This window comes from Ranitomeya imitator, chromosome 3 (assembly GCF_032444005.1).
Source record: "Ranitomeya imitator isolate aRanImi1 chromosome 3, aRanImi1.pri, whole genome shotgun sequence".
In the NCBI taxonomy this organism is placed as follows: domain Eukaryota; kingdom Metazoa; phylum Chordata; class Amphibia; order Anura; family Dendrobatidae; genus Ranitomeya; species Ranitomeya imitator.
Genome location: NC_091284.1, coordinates 415581980 through 415599063, shown reverse-complemented (window position 1 = coordinate 415599063; position 17084 = coordinate 415581980).

Genomic DNA, 17084 nt, shown 5'->3' with positions numbered 1-17084 from the left:
ATTATACAGTATGGAGCATCATGTGTGGCCATTATACAGTATGGAACATCATGTGTGGCCATTATACAGTATGGAGCATCAAGTGTGGCCATTATACAGTATGGAGCATCATGTGTGGTGTTGTGAATTCTGTGGCTGAGTTCACTTCTGTGGTCACAAGTGGTATTGCAGTCTCTGGGCTTCCTCCCTCAGGTGTTTTGGTGAGCTCGTTGGCTGCCTTGCTATTTAGCTCCACCTGAGTCTGTCTTCCTTGCTCCTTGTCAATGTTCCAGTGTTGGATCTGAGCTACTGCATCTTTCCTTGGGCCTGCTGCTCTGCTAGATAAGTGCTTCTAGTTTGTTTTCTGTTTTTTCTGTCCAGCTTGTTATTATCTTTTGCTGGAAGCTCTGAGAAGCAAAGGGGTGCACCGCCGTGCTGTTAGTTCGGCACGGTGGGTCTTTTTTGCCCCTTTGCGTGGTTTTCGTTTTAGGGTTTTTTGTAGACTGCATAGTTCTCTTTGCTATCCTCGCTCTGTCTAGAATATCGGGCCTCACTTTGCTGAATCTATTTCATTCCTACGTTTGTCTTTTCATCTTGCTAACAGTCATTATATGTGGGGGCTGCCTATTCCTTTGGGGTATTTCTCTGAGGTAAGTCAGGCTTGTATTTCTATCTTCAGGCTAGTCAGCTCCTCAGGCAGTGCCGAGTTGCATAGGTAGTTGATAGGCGCAATCCACTGCTGCTTCCAGTTGTGTGAGGACAGTTCAGGTACTGCAGTCTACAGAGATTCCACGTCTCAGAGCTCGTCCTATTGTTTTGGGTTTTTGCCAGATCTCTGTATGTGCGCTGATTACTGCACGCTGTGTTGCCTGATTGCCAGCCATAACAGTACAAGGAGCCACACCAATGATTCCCAATAGAGGGAAAAAAGAAATCCTGACATCATTTTTTTTTCTTAGCTCTGTCTTCAGTCTTTTTTTTCCCCTAGACATTAGAGTGCTTCAGGACACAGCTGTGGACATGGATATTCAGGCTCTGTGCTCCTCAATGGATAATCTCGTTGTAAATGTACAAAAGATTCAAGATACTATTGATCAGAAATCGATGCTAGAACCAAGAATTCCGATTCCTGATTTGTTTTTTGGTGACAGAACTAAGTTCCTGAGCTTCAGAAATAATTGTAAGCTATTTTTGGCCTTGAAACCTCATTCTTCTGGTAATCCTATTCAACAGGTTTTGATTATTATTTCTTTTTTGCGCGGCGACCCACAGGACTGGGCGTTTTCTCTTGCACCAGGAGATTCTGCATTGAGTAATATTGATGCATTTTTCCAGGCGCTGGGATTGCTTTACGATGAGCCTAATTCAGTGGATCAAGCTGAGAAAAATCTGCTGGCTTTATGCCAGGGTCAGGATGATGTAGAAGTATATTGTCAGAAATTTAGAAAATGGTCAGTACTCACTCTGTGGAATGAATCTGCACTAGCGGCTTTGTTCAGAAAGGGTCTCTCTGAAGCTCTTAAGGATGTAATGGTGGGATTTCCTATGCCTGCTGGTTTGAATGAGTCTATGTCCTTGGCCATTCAGATCGGTCGTCGCTTGCGCGAGCGTAAATCTGTGCACCATCTGGCGGTATTGTCTGAGAGTAAGCCTGAGCCTATGCAGTGCAACAGGACTATGACTAAAGTAGAACGGCACGAACACAGACGTCTGAACAGACTGTGTTTCTATTGTGGTGATTCTACTCATGCTATTTCTAATTGTCCTAAACGCACTAGGCGGTTCGATAGCTCTGCCGTTATTGGTACTGTACAGTCCAAATTCCTTTTGTCCATTACCTTAATGTGCTCTTTGTCATCATATTCTGTCATGGCGTTTGTGGATTCAGGCGCTGCCCTGAATCTGATGGATTTGGATTATGCTAAACGTTGTGGATTTTTCTTGGAGCCTTTGCGGTGTCCTATTCCGTTGAGAGGAATTGATGCTACACCTCTGGCCAAGAATAAGCCTCAGTACTGGGCCCAGCTGACCATGTGCATGGCTCCTGCACATCAGGAAGTTATTCGCTTTTTGGTACTGCATAATTTGCATGATGTGGTCGTGTTGGGGTTGCCATGGCTACAAACCCATAATCCAGTATTGGATTGGAACTCTATGTCGGTAACCAGCTGGGGTTGTCAGGGAGTACATGGTGATGTTCCATTTTTGTCTATTTCGTCATCCATTCCTTCTGACATCCCAGAGTTCTTGTCGGACTTTCAGGATGTATTTGAAGAGTCCAAGTCTGATGCCCTTCCTCCGCATAGGAATTGTGATTGTGCTATCGATTTGATTCCTGGTAGTAAATTCCCTAAGGGTCGTTTATTTAATTTGTCCGTACCTGAACACACCGCTATGCGCAGTTATGTGAAGGAGTCCCTGGAGAAGGGACATATTCGCCCATCGTCGTCACCATTGGGAGCAGGGTTCTTTTTTGTAGCCAAGAAGGATGGTTCGCTAAGACCGTGTATTGATTACCGCCTTCTTAATAAGATCACTGTTAAATTTCAGTATCCCTTGCCATTGATTTCTGACTTGTTTGCTCGGATTAAGGGGGCTAGTTGGTTTACTAAGATTGATCTTCGTGGTGCGTATAATCTGGTGAGAATCAGGCAGGGAGATGAATGGAAAACGGCATTTAATACGCCCGAGGGTCATTTTGAGTATCTGGTGATGCCGTTCGGACTTGCCAATGCTCCATCTGTTTTTCAGTCTTTTATGCATGACATTTTTCGTGAGTATCTGGATAAATTCTTGATTGTTTACTTGGATGACATTTTGATCTTCTCAGATGATTGGGAGTCTCATGTAAAGCAAGTCAGAATGGTTTTCCAGGTACTGCGTGCTAATTCCTTGTTCGTGAAGGGATCAAAGTGTCTCTTCGGTGTGCAGAAAGTTTCATTTTTGGGGTTCATCTTTTCCCCTTCTACTATCGAGATGGATCCGGTTAAGGTTCAGGCCATCCAGGATTGGACTCAGCCGACATCTCTAAAAAGTTTGCAGAAATTCCTGGGCTTTGCTAATTTTTATCGTCGCTTCATCTGTAATTTTTCTAGCATTGCCAGACCATTGACCGATTTGACCAAGAAGGGTGCTGATTTGGTTAATTGGTCTTCTGCTGCCGTGGAAGCTTTTCAGGAGTTGAAGCATCGTTTTTGCTGTGCCCCTGTGTTGTGTCAACCTGATGTTTCTCTTCCGTTCCAGGTCGAGGTTGATGCTTCTGAGATTGGTGCAGGGGCGGTTTTGTCACAGAGAGGTTCTGGTTGCTCAGTGTTCAAACCATGTGCTTTCTTTTCCAGGAAATTTTCTGCTGCTGAGCGTAATTATGATGTGGGCAACCGAGAGTTGCTGGCCATGAAGTGGGCATTCGAGGAGTGGCGTCATTGGCTTGAGGGTGCTAAGCATCGCGTGGTGGTTTTGACTGATCATAAGAACCTTACTTATCTTGAGTCTGCCAAGCGCTTGAATCCTAGACAGGCCCGTTGGTCGTTATTTTTTGCTCGTTTTGATTTTGTGATTTCATACCTTCCGGGCTCTAAAAATGTGAAGGCGGATGCTCTGTCTAGGAGTTTTGTGCCCGACTCTCCGGGGTTATCTGAGCCGGCGAGTATCCTCAAGGAAGGAGTCATTGTGTCTGCCATCTCCCCTGATTTGCGGAGAGTGTTGCAGAAATTTCAGGCTAATAAACCTGATCGTTGTCCGGCCGAGAAACTGTTCGTCCCTGATAGGTGGACTAGTAAAGTTATCTCTGAACTTCATTGTTCGGTGCTGGCCGGTCATCCAGGAATCTTTGGTACCAGGGAGTTGGTTGCTAGATCCTTCTGGTGGCCATCTCTGTCGCGGGATGTGCGTGCTTTTGTGCAGTCCTGTGGAATTTGTGCTAGGGCTAAGCCCTGCTGTTCACGTGCCAGTGGGTTGCTTTTGCCCTTGCCGGTCCCGAAGAGGCCTTGGACACATATTTCGATGGATTTCATTTCTGACCTTCCCGTTTCTCAAAAGATGTCTGTCATTTGGGTGGTCTGTGATCGCTTTTCTAAAATGGTCCATCTGGTGCCCTTGGTTAAATTGCCTTCCTCCTCTGATTTGGTGCCTTTGTTCTTCCAGCATGTGGTTCGTTTACATGGCATTCCTGAGAATATTGTTTCTGACAGAGGTTCCCAGTTTGTCTCAAGGTTCTGGCGAGCCTTTTGTGGTAGGATGGGCATTGACCTATCTTTTTCCTCGGCCTTCCATCCTCAGACTAATGGCCAGACCGAACGAACCAATCAGACCTTGGAAACATATCTGAGATGTTTTGTTTCCGCTGACCAGGATGATTGGGTGTCATTTTTGCCGTTGGCTGAGTTCGCCCTTAATAATCGGGCCAGCTCGGCTACCTTGGTCTCTCCATTTTTCTGCAATTCTGGGTTCCATCCTCGTTTCTCTTCAGGACAGGTTGAGTCTTCGGACTGTCCTGGTGTGGATTATGTGGTGGACAGGTTGCAGCAGATCTGGACTCAGGTAGTGGACAATTTGACCTTGTCCCAGGAGAAGGCTCAGCTTTTCGCTAATCGCAGACGCCGTGTGGGACCCCGACTTCGTGTTGGGGATCTGGTTTGGTTATCTTCTCGTCATATACCTATGAAGGTTTCCTCTCCTAAATTTAAACCTCGTTTTATTGGTCCGTATAGGATTTCTGAGATTCTCAATCCGGTGTCTTTTCGTCTGACCCTCCCAGACTCCTTTTCCATACATAATGTATTCCATAGGTCGTTGTTGAGGAGATACGTGGCACCTATGGTTCCATCTGTGGAGCCTCCTGCCCCTGTTTTGGTGGAGGGGGAATTGGAGTATATTGTGGAGAAGATTTTGGATTCTCGTGTCTCTAGACGGAAACTCCAGTATCTGGTCAAATGGAAGGGTTATGCTCAGGAAGATAATTCCTGGGTTTTTGCCTCTGATGTCCATGCCCCAGATCTTGTTCGTGCCTTTCATGTGGCTCATCCTGGTCGGCCTGGGGGTTCTGGTGAGGGTTCGGTGACCCCTCCTCAAGGGGGGGGTACTGTTGTGAATTCTGTGGCTGAGTTCACTTCTGTGGTCACAAGTGGTATTGCAGTCTCTGGGCTTCCTCCCTCAGGTGTTTTGGTGAGCTCGTTGGCTGCCTTGCTATTTAGCTCCACCTGAGTCTGTCTTCCTTGCTCCTTGTCAATGTTCCAGTGTTGGATCTGAGCTACTGCATCTTTCCTTGGGCCTGCTGCTCTGCTAGATAAGTGCTTCTAGTTTGTTTTCTGTTTTTTTCTGTCCAGCTTGTTATTATCTTTTGCTGGAAGCTCTGAGAAGCAAAGGGGTGCACCGCCGTGCTGTTAGTTCGGCACGGTGGGTCTTTTTTGCCCCTTTGCGTGGTTTTCGTTTTAGGGTTTTTTGTAGACTGCATAGTTCTCTTTGCTATCCTCGCTCTGTCTAGAATATCGGGCCTCACTTTGCTGAATCTATTTCATTCCTACGTTTGTCTTTTCATCTTGCTAACAGTCATTATATGTGGGGGCTGCCTATTCCTTTGGGGTATTTCTCTGAGGTAAGTCAGGCTTGTATTTCTATCTTCAGGCTAGTCAGCTCCTCAGGCAGTGCCGAGTTGCATAGGTAGTTGATAGGCGCAATCCACTGCTGCTTCCAGTTGTGTGAGGACAGTTCAGGTACTGCAGTCTACAGAGATTCCACGTCTCAGAGCTCGTCCTATTGTTTTGGGTTTTTGCCAGATCTCTGTATGTGCGCTGATTACTGCACGCTGTGTTGCCTGATTGCCAGCCATAACAGTGTGGCCATTATACAGTATGGAGCATCATGTGCGGTCATTATACAGTATGGAGCATCACGTGCGGTCATTATACAGTATGGAGCATTGTGGGGCCCTTATACAGTATGGAGCATCATCTGTGGCCATTATACAGTATGGAGCATCATGTGTGGCCATTATACAGTATGGAACATCATGTGTGGCCATTATACAGTATGGAGCATCATATGTGGACATTATACAGTATGGAGCATCATGCGCGGTCATTATACAGTATTGAGCATTGTGGGGCCATAATACAGTATGGAGCATCATGTGTGGCCATTATACAGTATGGAGCACTGTGTGACCATTATACAGTATGGAGCATCATGTGGAGTCATTATACAGTATGGAGCATCATGTGTGACCATTATATAGTATTGAGCATCATGTGTGGCCATTATACAGTATGGAGCACTGTATGGCCATATTTTTTTGTTTATAATTATTGTATATGAAACAGTGTGATCAGCAGTGCTAAATGGGTGTGGTTGGGACATGGATATGGGTGTGACTAATTATGAATGGGTGTGGTCAGACGCATGGCCTAAAATTTGCCGTGGCGCGCGTTGCGTGCCACAAACTCTGTCCCTCTTTCCCATCTTCAAAAGTTGGGAGGTATGCGTTAGCATATGCGCTAAATGGATTGCACTAACACAATGTGAACCTAGCCTTATTATGTGTTGTGAATTTCCACAGAAATTTCACCTACTTTATTTTTGTGCCTAAAGTATCCAACTCCTAATGTTCGTAACCGAGGAAGATTATAAGTTCCATCGCAGTGGCCTTATTGCACATATACATGAGCTGAAAGCATTTTACACCTGTAAATTAGAAATGCACTTCAGTCTATGACTGGAGACCACTTGTGACGGCACACAGGCAGCTGAAAGATGGGCCTATTTCACTAAGGCTATATGCACACGTTGCGGATTCTCTGCGGATCTGCAGCGTTTTTTGAGGTGCAGAAATGCTGCAGATCCGCAATTGATTTACAGTACAATGTAAATCAATGAGAAAAAAAAATGCTGTGCACACTTTGCGGAAAATCCGCTGCGGAAACTCTGCGGTTTAAAAGAAGTAGCATGTCACTTCTTTTTTGTGAATCTGCAGCGTTTTGAACCCATTCCATTATAGAAAACCACAGGGGTAAAAACCGCAGCAAAAATGCACAAAAAAACGCTGCGGAACCGCACAAAAAAACGCAGGTGCGTTTTCTGCCAGGAGAGGCAGAATCCGCTCCAGAAATTCCTAAGCCTAATCCGCAACGTGTGCACATAGCCTAAGGCTTCTTTCACACTTCTGTCGGCAGGCGGCCATCAGAATGCGTCGATGCGACGTATCGGATGTCATAAAAATAGTACAAAACGGATGCAACGCATCCTGTGTCCTGACGAATGCGTTGAAGTTGGCCCTGCCTGAATTTCAATGTATAACATTTTGTAGAGAGAGACAGATTCCCCTGACTAGAAAATCCTTCCAGGCATGCTCAGAAGAGAAAAATGGGATACGTCACTGGATTCTTGTTTTTGACGGTCAGCGACGGATCCTGTGCCCATAGGCTTCCATTATAGCCACGACGAGCAGCGCGTTCCTCTAAGGCTATGTGCACACGTTCAGGATTTATTGCAGAAATTTCCTGAGAAAATCTTGAGATTTTCTGCAAGAAATCTGCATGCGTTTTTTGCGCATTTTTACCGCGTTTGTGGTGCGTTTTTGGTGCATTTTTTTGCTGATTTTTCCGGACATTTCCCAATGCATTATATAGTGGGAAATCAGCAAAAAATCTGCAAAATTAATGAACATGCTGCGTTTGCATGTGCACAAAAATTGCGGAATTCATTAAAAATGATGGGATGCATAATGTATGCTGTTTTTTTGCGGTTTTATAGCGTTTTTATCGGGAAAAAACGCAAAAAAACGCAAAAAATCAGCAACGTGTGCACGCAACCTGAACATTTTCTCTGCCTGACGGAGTTATTTTCTGACGGATCCAGTGCACGACGGATGAAATGGATGGCCATCCGTCACAATCTGTCGCTAATATAAGTCTATGGGAAAAAACAAAATCCTGCAGAAAAATTTGCAGGATCCTGTTTTTTCAAAAATCAACGGATTATGACGGGAGGTAAAAGACGGAAGTGTGAAAGAGGCCTATGGCCTCTTTCACACTTCCGTCTTTTCAGATCCGTTTTCAGATCCGTTGCAATGCATCATTTTGGGGAAAAAACAGATCCTGCAAATGTGCCTGCAGGATCCGTTTTTTTTCCCATAGACTTGTATTAGCGACGGATCCGTCGTGTTTTGGCGACTCGTCGTCTGGAAAAAACGTTCAATGTAACGTTTTTTGTCTGCGCCGGGAAAACGTGTCGCGACGGATCCTGCGGCATACGTCGTTCACTAGAATGGAAGCCTATGGACGCAGGATCCGTCGTGACACGTCGTATGACGGAATCCAGCGCTGGAATCTGTTTTTTTACACTGAGCATGCTCAGAATCAGGAATTTGTAGCCAATTGGCCAGACATGCCCCAAAACGGATGAAACGGATGTTAAAAACGGATGCAACGGATCCAGTTTTTTTACGGAACCGTCTAGCGGATCCGTCTAAATACTGGATGTGCTGCATCCGTTTTTCACTATTTTTGACGCATCCGTCGATACGTCGTGCTGACGCATTGTGACGGAAAAACGGAAGTGTGAAAGTAGTCTAAGAGACTTGAGTTTTCATGAATTTTTCTCATGTTACTCTAGTGGACTCTGGATCAAACCTGGTGTACCTGGTGTATAGGGTGAAATTTTGAGAGCATCTCTGATTTAAAGCAAAAAAGAGGTAGTGGCTTTTGGCATCTTTTTCCTATCACTGTAGGAATGGTGCTACACGTGTAAGATTTTTTTTTTAAGAAGCACTTTTAGGCTATGTGCACACGTTCAGGTTTTTTCGCTTTTTTTCGCGTTAAAAACGCTATAAAAACTCATTAAAAACGCATACATTATGCATCCTATCATTTAGAATGCATTCTGCATGTTTTGTGCACATGATGCGTTTTTTCCGCAAAAAAAAAAGCAGCATGTTCATTAATTTTTCGGATTTTTCGGCGTTTTTCCCGCTATTTTATGCATTTGGGAAAAAACACATAAAAAAGCCTCAAAAACGCGTGAAAAACGCGGTAAAATCACGGTAAAACGCATGCGGATTTCTGGCAGAAATGTCCGGTTTTTGTCAGGAAAATTTCTGCAAGAAATCCTGACGTGTGCACATACCCTTACTATTCCATTGTGATTTTTTTTTTTTGCTGATTTCTGTGTAAAGTTTTAAAAGTGAATAATGTTATATAAGATGGCCAAACAAAAAGTGTGAACACATCTGTTTATGAACATTTCATTTACAAATACTAAATGTTTTTTTTTTTGTTTGCGGAAGTGGTATTGTTAGTAATTTCACCACTTCTGTCTGTGCTGACAAGTCTTCTTAAACGGATCAATATTCACAGCTAATATAAATCAATATATAAATGCAGACAGAACAGCTTGCGCCTCAACATAACGGTCACGTGTATAGCTGATAGGAGTCAGTAACGGCTCTTGTTCTCTTGGGACAGACTGCAAACACAATTGTCTCTAATTATGGTATTTTTATTTTGTGGCTACACAACACAAGCTGAGCTGTCTTAAGTGATAAAATGAATAGCTTACATGTGTAATATAGGTACCATTCCATAAGGTGAAAGATTACACCCGAAAACTCGGGGAGATAGTGATTAGTATCGTGTATAAACATGGATAGGAACAATTTTTTAAAGATTGTTACTGACTTCCTAGATAAAAACTTATCCACAGGTTGTGTATAGTATTGAACTGTAGGGCCATTCAGTTCCATTCTTTGCTTAATATCTCTCATTTACATGAGATATATTAAGAGATGAAAATAAATTATCCTAAATGTCTGTTTACCAGGACTGATGTCACCTCTGGAAGCAAAACAACAAGCCCTCACATCCATCGATGCAAACAAAAACAAACAAAACTGTATTTTTAATTTCTAGCTGTTTTTTTAATTACAAAAAAAGATTTATTTATTGGTATCATTATAAGGATGGAGTCACACTAGTCTGTAATACGGACGAGTGCTATGCGGTAGAAAATCGCATAGCACTCGGACCAGTATTCTGATATGGGGCAGCTCACATCCCCAGTTTTTTCCTCGGCCGTTTTCAGTGTGCAAGTGAAATCGCAGCATGCTGCGATTGTCACCGACACTCGGCTGAGAAATGTCTCACTCGCACCCATATAAGCCTATGGGTGCGAGTGAGACAGCGCACATCACTCAGATATCATCCGAGCGCTGTGCGCTAAGCGCTGACCCCGGCAATGGAGGAGATTGAGAAAGTCATTTCTCTGCCTCCTCCACAGCTGTGCTCCTATTCTCTCTGTGCGAGTGGCTCGGTGCACAGACACGTGACACTTGGCTCCTGCTCGCAGCAGAGCAGGAGCCAAGGGTCATTAGCATATCGCATCCGATGCTCTTGCATCAGATGCAATACGCTAGTGTGACCCCAACTCAAAGCTGATGTCCCACTTGTAACTGCAATGCGAGAAACTCGCGCATCAATACCAGGCACTGCCGCCGGCACTCGGGACCGGAGTGTGCTGCTGCATGTAGTTCTGTGCAGTTGAACGCTACAGTCCAAACCGACGGCGGCAGTGTCGGGTATTGAGGCGCAAGTTTCTTGCTATGCAGTTGCAAGTGGGACACCGGCCTAATAGTACTTCGCAGAATCATGCTGCCGCTCATTTTTACCACACATTGAATGTCTTAAGGACAAAACAAGAAAAACAATGGTGGAATAACCTTTTTTTTTTTTTGCAATTTCACCACAAAAGAAAAATGTCATGGTGTCATTCAAAGCTACAACTCATCCTGCTTAAAGGGACACTGTCACCTGAATTTGGAGGGAACAATCTTCATCCATGGAGGCGGGGTTTTCGGGTGTTTGATCCACCCTTTCCTTACCCGCTGGCTGCATGCTGGCTGCAATATTGGATTGAAGTTCATGCTCTGTCCTCCATAGTACATGCCTGCACAAGTGGGTAAGGAAAGGGTGGATCAAACACCCGAAAACCCCGCCTCCATGGCTGAAGATTGTTCCCTCCAAATTCAGGTGACAGTGTCCCTTTAAGGCCGGGGTCACACTAGAGCGTGAGAGGCGCAAAAACAACGCATTGCACTCGGACCAATATTTCTCTATGGGGCAGCTTCCATCATCCGTATATTTCTCAGCCGTATTTTACGGGCTGAGAAAATCGCAGCATGCTGCGATTGTCAGCGTATTCCTCCAAAAATATGCCAATGAAAGTCTATGGGGGCAAGAAAAATACGGATTACACATGGACCATGTGTGTGACTTGCGAGAAATATGCAAGAATTTTCCAGGTGACAGGAAATGGGCCAAGCCATTATCAGGAACCTTAGACATGCTAATTAGCTCAAAAACCGCTCCAGACATCCCTGAAGAACGCCTCCACGGAGTCCTGCAGCATGTCTACATTCCTAAATGTTGAGATGCTAATCGTTCTGGTCCAAGAAAGGCCTGAAATTTGGGACCAAAGGGATGCACATTACTCCAACCGGGTCAGAAAAGATGCTGCTTGGAGGGGGATCTGTGGGTTACTTTTTGGCGATTTTGCAGACCGTCCACGTGAGGGACAGCAACAAATTAGTAAGTTCCTTCATGTTTTAAAAATCATATTAACTGCACTAAATAACACGTTTTCACACTATCCCCTTAAATCCTATTATTTCATTTTTTAACCCTTTATGAGTAATATAGATTACGTTTATAAATTACACCTTACTAGGCCACATGACTATGTAAAATGTCAATACACCTATGGATCCAATGTGCACAATGTCTTTATACATTATTATTGTCTGTCATTGCAGTGGAAGATGTTATGAGACGCTGGCACAGCATCCGCGACCAATATAGGCATGAACGTCAGCAGCGGGCCAGGAGTGGGGATGCAGCACCGACCAAGCGAAAATCTATTTTGACTGCCTGGCATTTCTGACTCCCATTATGGATCTCAGTCCGTAAGTACATATATCACACCACATTACACATATCCTTTTTAGGGTCAAATGTCTAAATTTTTTATTGTATAATTACATTTCATAGCAGAACTCATTCCAACCTCACTGAGAGGGAGACAGGGTCGGATTCTGAGGCCATTATTAATCCGGTCAGGGAAGGTGAAGAGGTGGCTGGCCTATCCTCTCAGACTTCCAGCTGCATCACCCAAGCTCCACCTGCACCAGCAGCTGCACAGCACCCGAGAGATCCTTGCCTCTGATACCAGGAGGCATGTTGACACGGGGGTGCTTAATTACCTGTCCAGGGCTGCCCAGGATGAGGGTGAGGAGGCATATTCCCGCAGTCTGGCCCGGTACCTCCGTTCCCCTACCCCGTGATGTGAGGCTACATGTGCGAGGATCTATATAGATCCTCATTGATGTCACCCTGTAATCTGCTCAGAGTTAACCCAAACCCAGAAGTGCATGGGCAATATGGATCTGACGCACCTCCTCAATGGGTGCCTACACCTCAACCAAATCCCCCCCAAAACCAACCTTTGGCACAATAGGCCCAAATGGCATCCTATAACCAACCTGCCCAATATGGCCACTTGTACAGACCCAGTGTTGGAGGCTGGTCCCAACCTGGCTTTGGACGACATGGCTTCCAGAATCCCCAGGAGTCTAATCTCCATTTTCCCTATGAACACTTTGCCACTCATCAATCTGACCCTAGCCACAGCATACATCATGGCCAAGATTATGCACCCACACAGGGTGAAGGGCAAGTTGGACACCAAAACAGCAAGAAAGAGAGGCTGGACTCCCGCCATCACCTCCACCAACGTTCCAAAATGTATAATGTATTTTGATATGTGATTTTGCTATAGCAAAGTAATGTTTATATTTCATTGTTATGTTTTACAACATTTGAGAAAAGGGTATGGCCAAATTTCTATGGCCAAAAAAGCCATGCGACTTAAATATAGTTTTAAGCACAAAAAGTTTGGCTTTATAAAAAATTTAGAAATGCCAATTTTTGTCTCTTTTTACAATAATTAAGGCTACTTTCACACTAGTCCGTCGGTATGGGCCATCGCAAACCGTCGGCCCGACGTACAGTGTGATTGATTAGCACAACGTGGGCAGCGGATGCAGTTTTACAACGCATCCGCTGCCCATTGTGAGTTCCGGGGAGGAGGGGGCGGAGTTTCGGCCGCACATGCGTGGTCGAAAATGGCGGACCCGATGCACAAAAACCGTTACATGGAGCGTTTTTTGTGCGTCGTGGCCGCCAAAAACACGACGTATCTTTCGCACAACGGATGCGATGTGTGGCACTGGCAATACGTCGCAATACGTCGCTAATGCAAGTCTATGGAGAAAAAACGCATCCTGCGGGCAACTTTGCAGGATGCGTTTTTTTCTCCAAAATGAAGCATTGCGACGTCCGTCACGCGACGCTAGTGTGAAAGTAGCCTAATACAAGATACAAAATGAAAATAAGAAACCTCTATTACATAAATCAAATGAACACACACAACAACTTAAAGGGAAGGTGCCGCGTTTTAATATTGTAAAAAAAAAAAAACCTCTTTAATTGCTTATTTTTATAAGTTATTTTCAAGTGCATAGTATTTATTGTTTTTTTTTATTCATTTTTTTTTCTGCCACTGGGCGCCGCCATTTTCATTTGCAGGACTGTAAGTGTAGCTGCACGACACTTACAGTCTTCACATACGGCAGCCCTGGGCATAGACAGCTGTAGTCGGAAGGCGACCCCATAGCTAGCAATGCATTACACATAAGCTTCTCTCTGCTCTGATGTGGCCACGCCCCCTGGGCTGTCTCCACATCACAGCAGAGGCAGGAGATCGGCGCCATCTTGCTTCAGTCTACAGTGGAGTGTATCTGTGAGCTCCACTGTGACTGAGAGCTGTGCTGTTGGATGGGGCAGCTCCATCTGTCTCCCCTCACACTGTCAGCGGCCATTCCCTGTCCTCTGCTGCCTGGTGTGTGGCTGAATCTCTAGAATCGCTAGAGAGTCTGAAGTGCTGGGGTCTGATGTTCTCTTATCAGGAGCTGCATAGAGGTAACAGAGGGGGATGGGGGAGGCTCTGTGCTGATCCGACCTCACTGCAGCTCCTCACAGGACATCAGACCCTGCATCTATCACTATACTGTGCTGAGCCATGTATCTAATCCTCTCCTGTGTGATAGTGTCTGCTGAGCCGTGTATCTAATCCTATCCTGTGCTGACCTGTGTATCTAATCCTGTGGAATACTGACTGCTGAGCCGTGTATCTAATCCTATCTTGTGTGATACTGTCTGCTGAGCCGTGTATCTAATCCTCTCCTGTGTGATACTGTCTGGTGAACCGTGTATCTAATCCACTTCTATGCACTCCTCTCCCCCCTGCATATCTTTCCCCATTGCACACACAACTCAATGCGTGCGATAACCGGAGCTGCGGGCGTCATGCTGTATTATGGCATTATGTGAGATCTATATGACGGTATTATGTGATCTGTATGGTGGTATTATGGTTGATCAGTATTGTGAGACCGCAACACTGCAAAAACGCTAGTGCATGCCCTTATCATCTCCCGCCTCGACTACTGCAACCTCCTACTCTCTGGACTCCCCTCTAGCACTCTGGCACCACTCCAATCCATCCTACACTCTGCTGCCCGACTAATCCACCTGTCCCCCCGCTATTCCCCAGCCTCTCCCCTGTGTCAAGCCCTTCACTGGCTTCCTATCGCCCAAAGACTCCAGTTCAAAACCCTCACACTGACATACAAAGCCATCCACAACCTGTCTCCTCCATACATCTGTGACATGGTCTCCTGGTACCTACCTACACGCGACCTCCGATCCTACCAAGACCTCCTTCTCTACTCCCCTCTCATCTCTTCTTCCCATAACCGCATCCAAGACTTCTCCCGTGCTTCCCCCATACTCTGGAACTCTCTACCCCAACACATCAGACTCGCGCCTACCATAGAAACCTTCAAAAAGAACCTGAAGACTCATCTCTTCCGACAAGCCTACAGCCTGCAGTGATCCTCAACCTACTGAACAGCCGCACAGCCAGCTCTTCCCTCTCCTAGTGTATCATCACCCACCCCCTGCAGACTGTGAGCCCTCGCGGGCAGGGTCCTCCCTCCTTATGTACTCGTGTGCCTTGTTATCTGCTCATGTTTAATGTATTTGTCTATATTTGCCCCGTATTCACATGTAAAGCGCCATGGAATAAATGGCGCTATAAAAATGTATAATAATAATAATTATATGGTGGTATTGTGTGTGATCTATATGGCGGTATTATGTGAGAACACTGGCAGCATTGTGTGTGATCTACATGGCGGTATTATGTGAGAACACTATGGCAGTATTATGTGTGATCTATATGGTGGTATGTGAGAACACTGGCGGTATTATGTGTGATCTATATGGCGGTATGTGAGAACACTGGCGGTATTATGTGTGATCTATATGGCGGTATGTGAGAACACTGGCGGTATTATGTGTGATCTATATGGTGGTATTATGTGAGAACTGTATGACAGTATTGTGTGATCTATTTGATAGTATTGTGTGTGATCTATATGGCGGTATTATGTGAGAACACTATAGCAGTATTATCTTCAGAAAGCGGACCCATTCTATGGTGGTTCTGGCTGAGCACCTGCACGCGGGTCTGGGGTAATAGAGGGGGCAGCATGACCTCTAGTTAGGTGTAGTCAGGGGAAGGCTGGTGAGGCAGCTGTAGAGAGGGGTCTCATTTTTATCGTTACTATATGGCTACATTTCCTTCCCAGCGTCACCCCAGACTGCGCCTGTCACCTCGCTTTCACACGTTGCCAGGACAGGATGGAGAAGACAGGATCTGAGGAGGAGAATGGGGTCTGCATGCAAAGTCTGGATCAGACCAGGCCATCAATCCGCAGAAATGTTTCCTGGATTTCTGTGGAGCAGATGGTCCATCCATGTGTATAAAAGACAGCGCTCTATGTACAATCTCTGGCTGCTCCGCACACCGAACAGGGGGCCCCCATAGACCAGCACACTGCTCTCCTGAAATACTCTGTGCTGCTGTCACCCTGCTCCCTCCACCACATATCTCCCAGAATCCTTGCTGCCTGCCATCCTCGGTGACCGTAGACTTGTCAGTATAAGGCTGCTTTCACACTAGCATCGGTACGGGCCCGTCGCAGTGCGTCGTACCGACGTATGCTGTGAAAGAAATGTCCGACGTGGGCAGTGGAAGCAGTCTTACTACGCTTCCGCTGCCCCACTGTAAGGTCTGGGGAGGATGGGGCGGAGTTTCTGCCGTGCATGTGCGGTTGAAAATGGCGGACTCGACGCACAAACGTTACATGTAACTTTTTTTGTGGTTGCGGTCCACCAAAACATGACGCAACCGTCGCACGGCAGTTACGACATGTGGCAATACGTCGCAATGCGTCGGTAATGTTAGTCTATGGGGAAAAAACGCATCCTGCAGACAACTTTGCAGGATGCATTTTTTCTCCTGAACGACGCATTGCAACGTACAGCCAACAACGCTAGTGCGAAAGTAGCCTAAGGCTGCCGTCCACTATCAGTATTTGGTCAGTATTTTACCTCAGTATTTGTAAGCCAAAACCAGCAGTGAGTGATATATACAGAAGTGGTGCATATGTTTCCATTATACTTTTCCTCTATTTGTTCCACTCCTGGTTTTGGCTTACAAATACTGAGGTAAAATACTGACCAAATACTGAACGTGTGACGGCAGCCATACTCTGCAGTCACCAACAAAATGGCTGCTCACTGGGTTCCTGAATATCATCCTCTCTAATCCCTTAGCAACCACCCAGAAGGGGAGGAGAGGAGACATCACACATGTCATCAGACTCCGCCTATAATTACTGCAGTGCAGTAATGTGAGCTAGTTGTACACTAGGTTTTTCTCAAATTTCAGCAGCTGCTCCCCCTAGTGTTGAAAAGTGGAAATTCCAAAACTTTTCAAATTATTTTTCATATTTTACTAAATTATAAACAAATTATAATATTTTTTAAGAAAATGTAATCATTAATTCTTTACATTTTTACAATTTCTGAAAAAAATTTTTGATGGCACCTTCCCTTTAAATGAAAACATTTATATACATAAACATTTTAAACTTA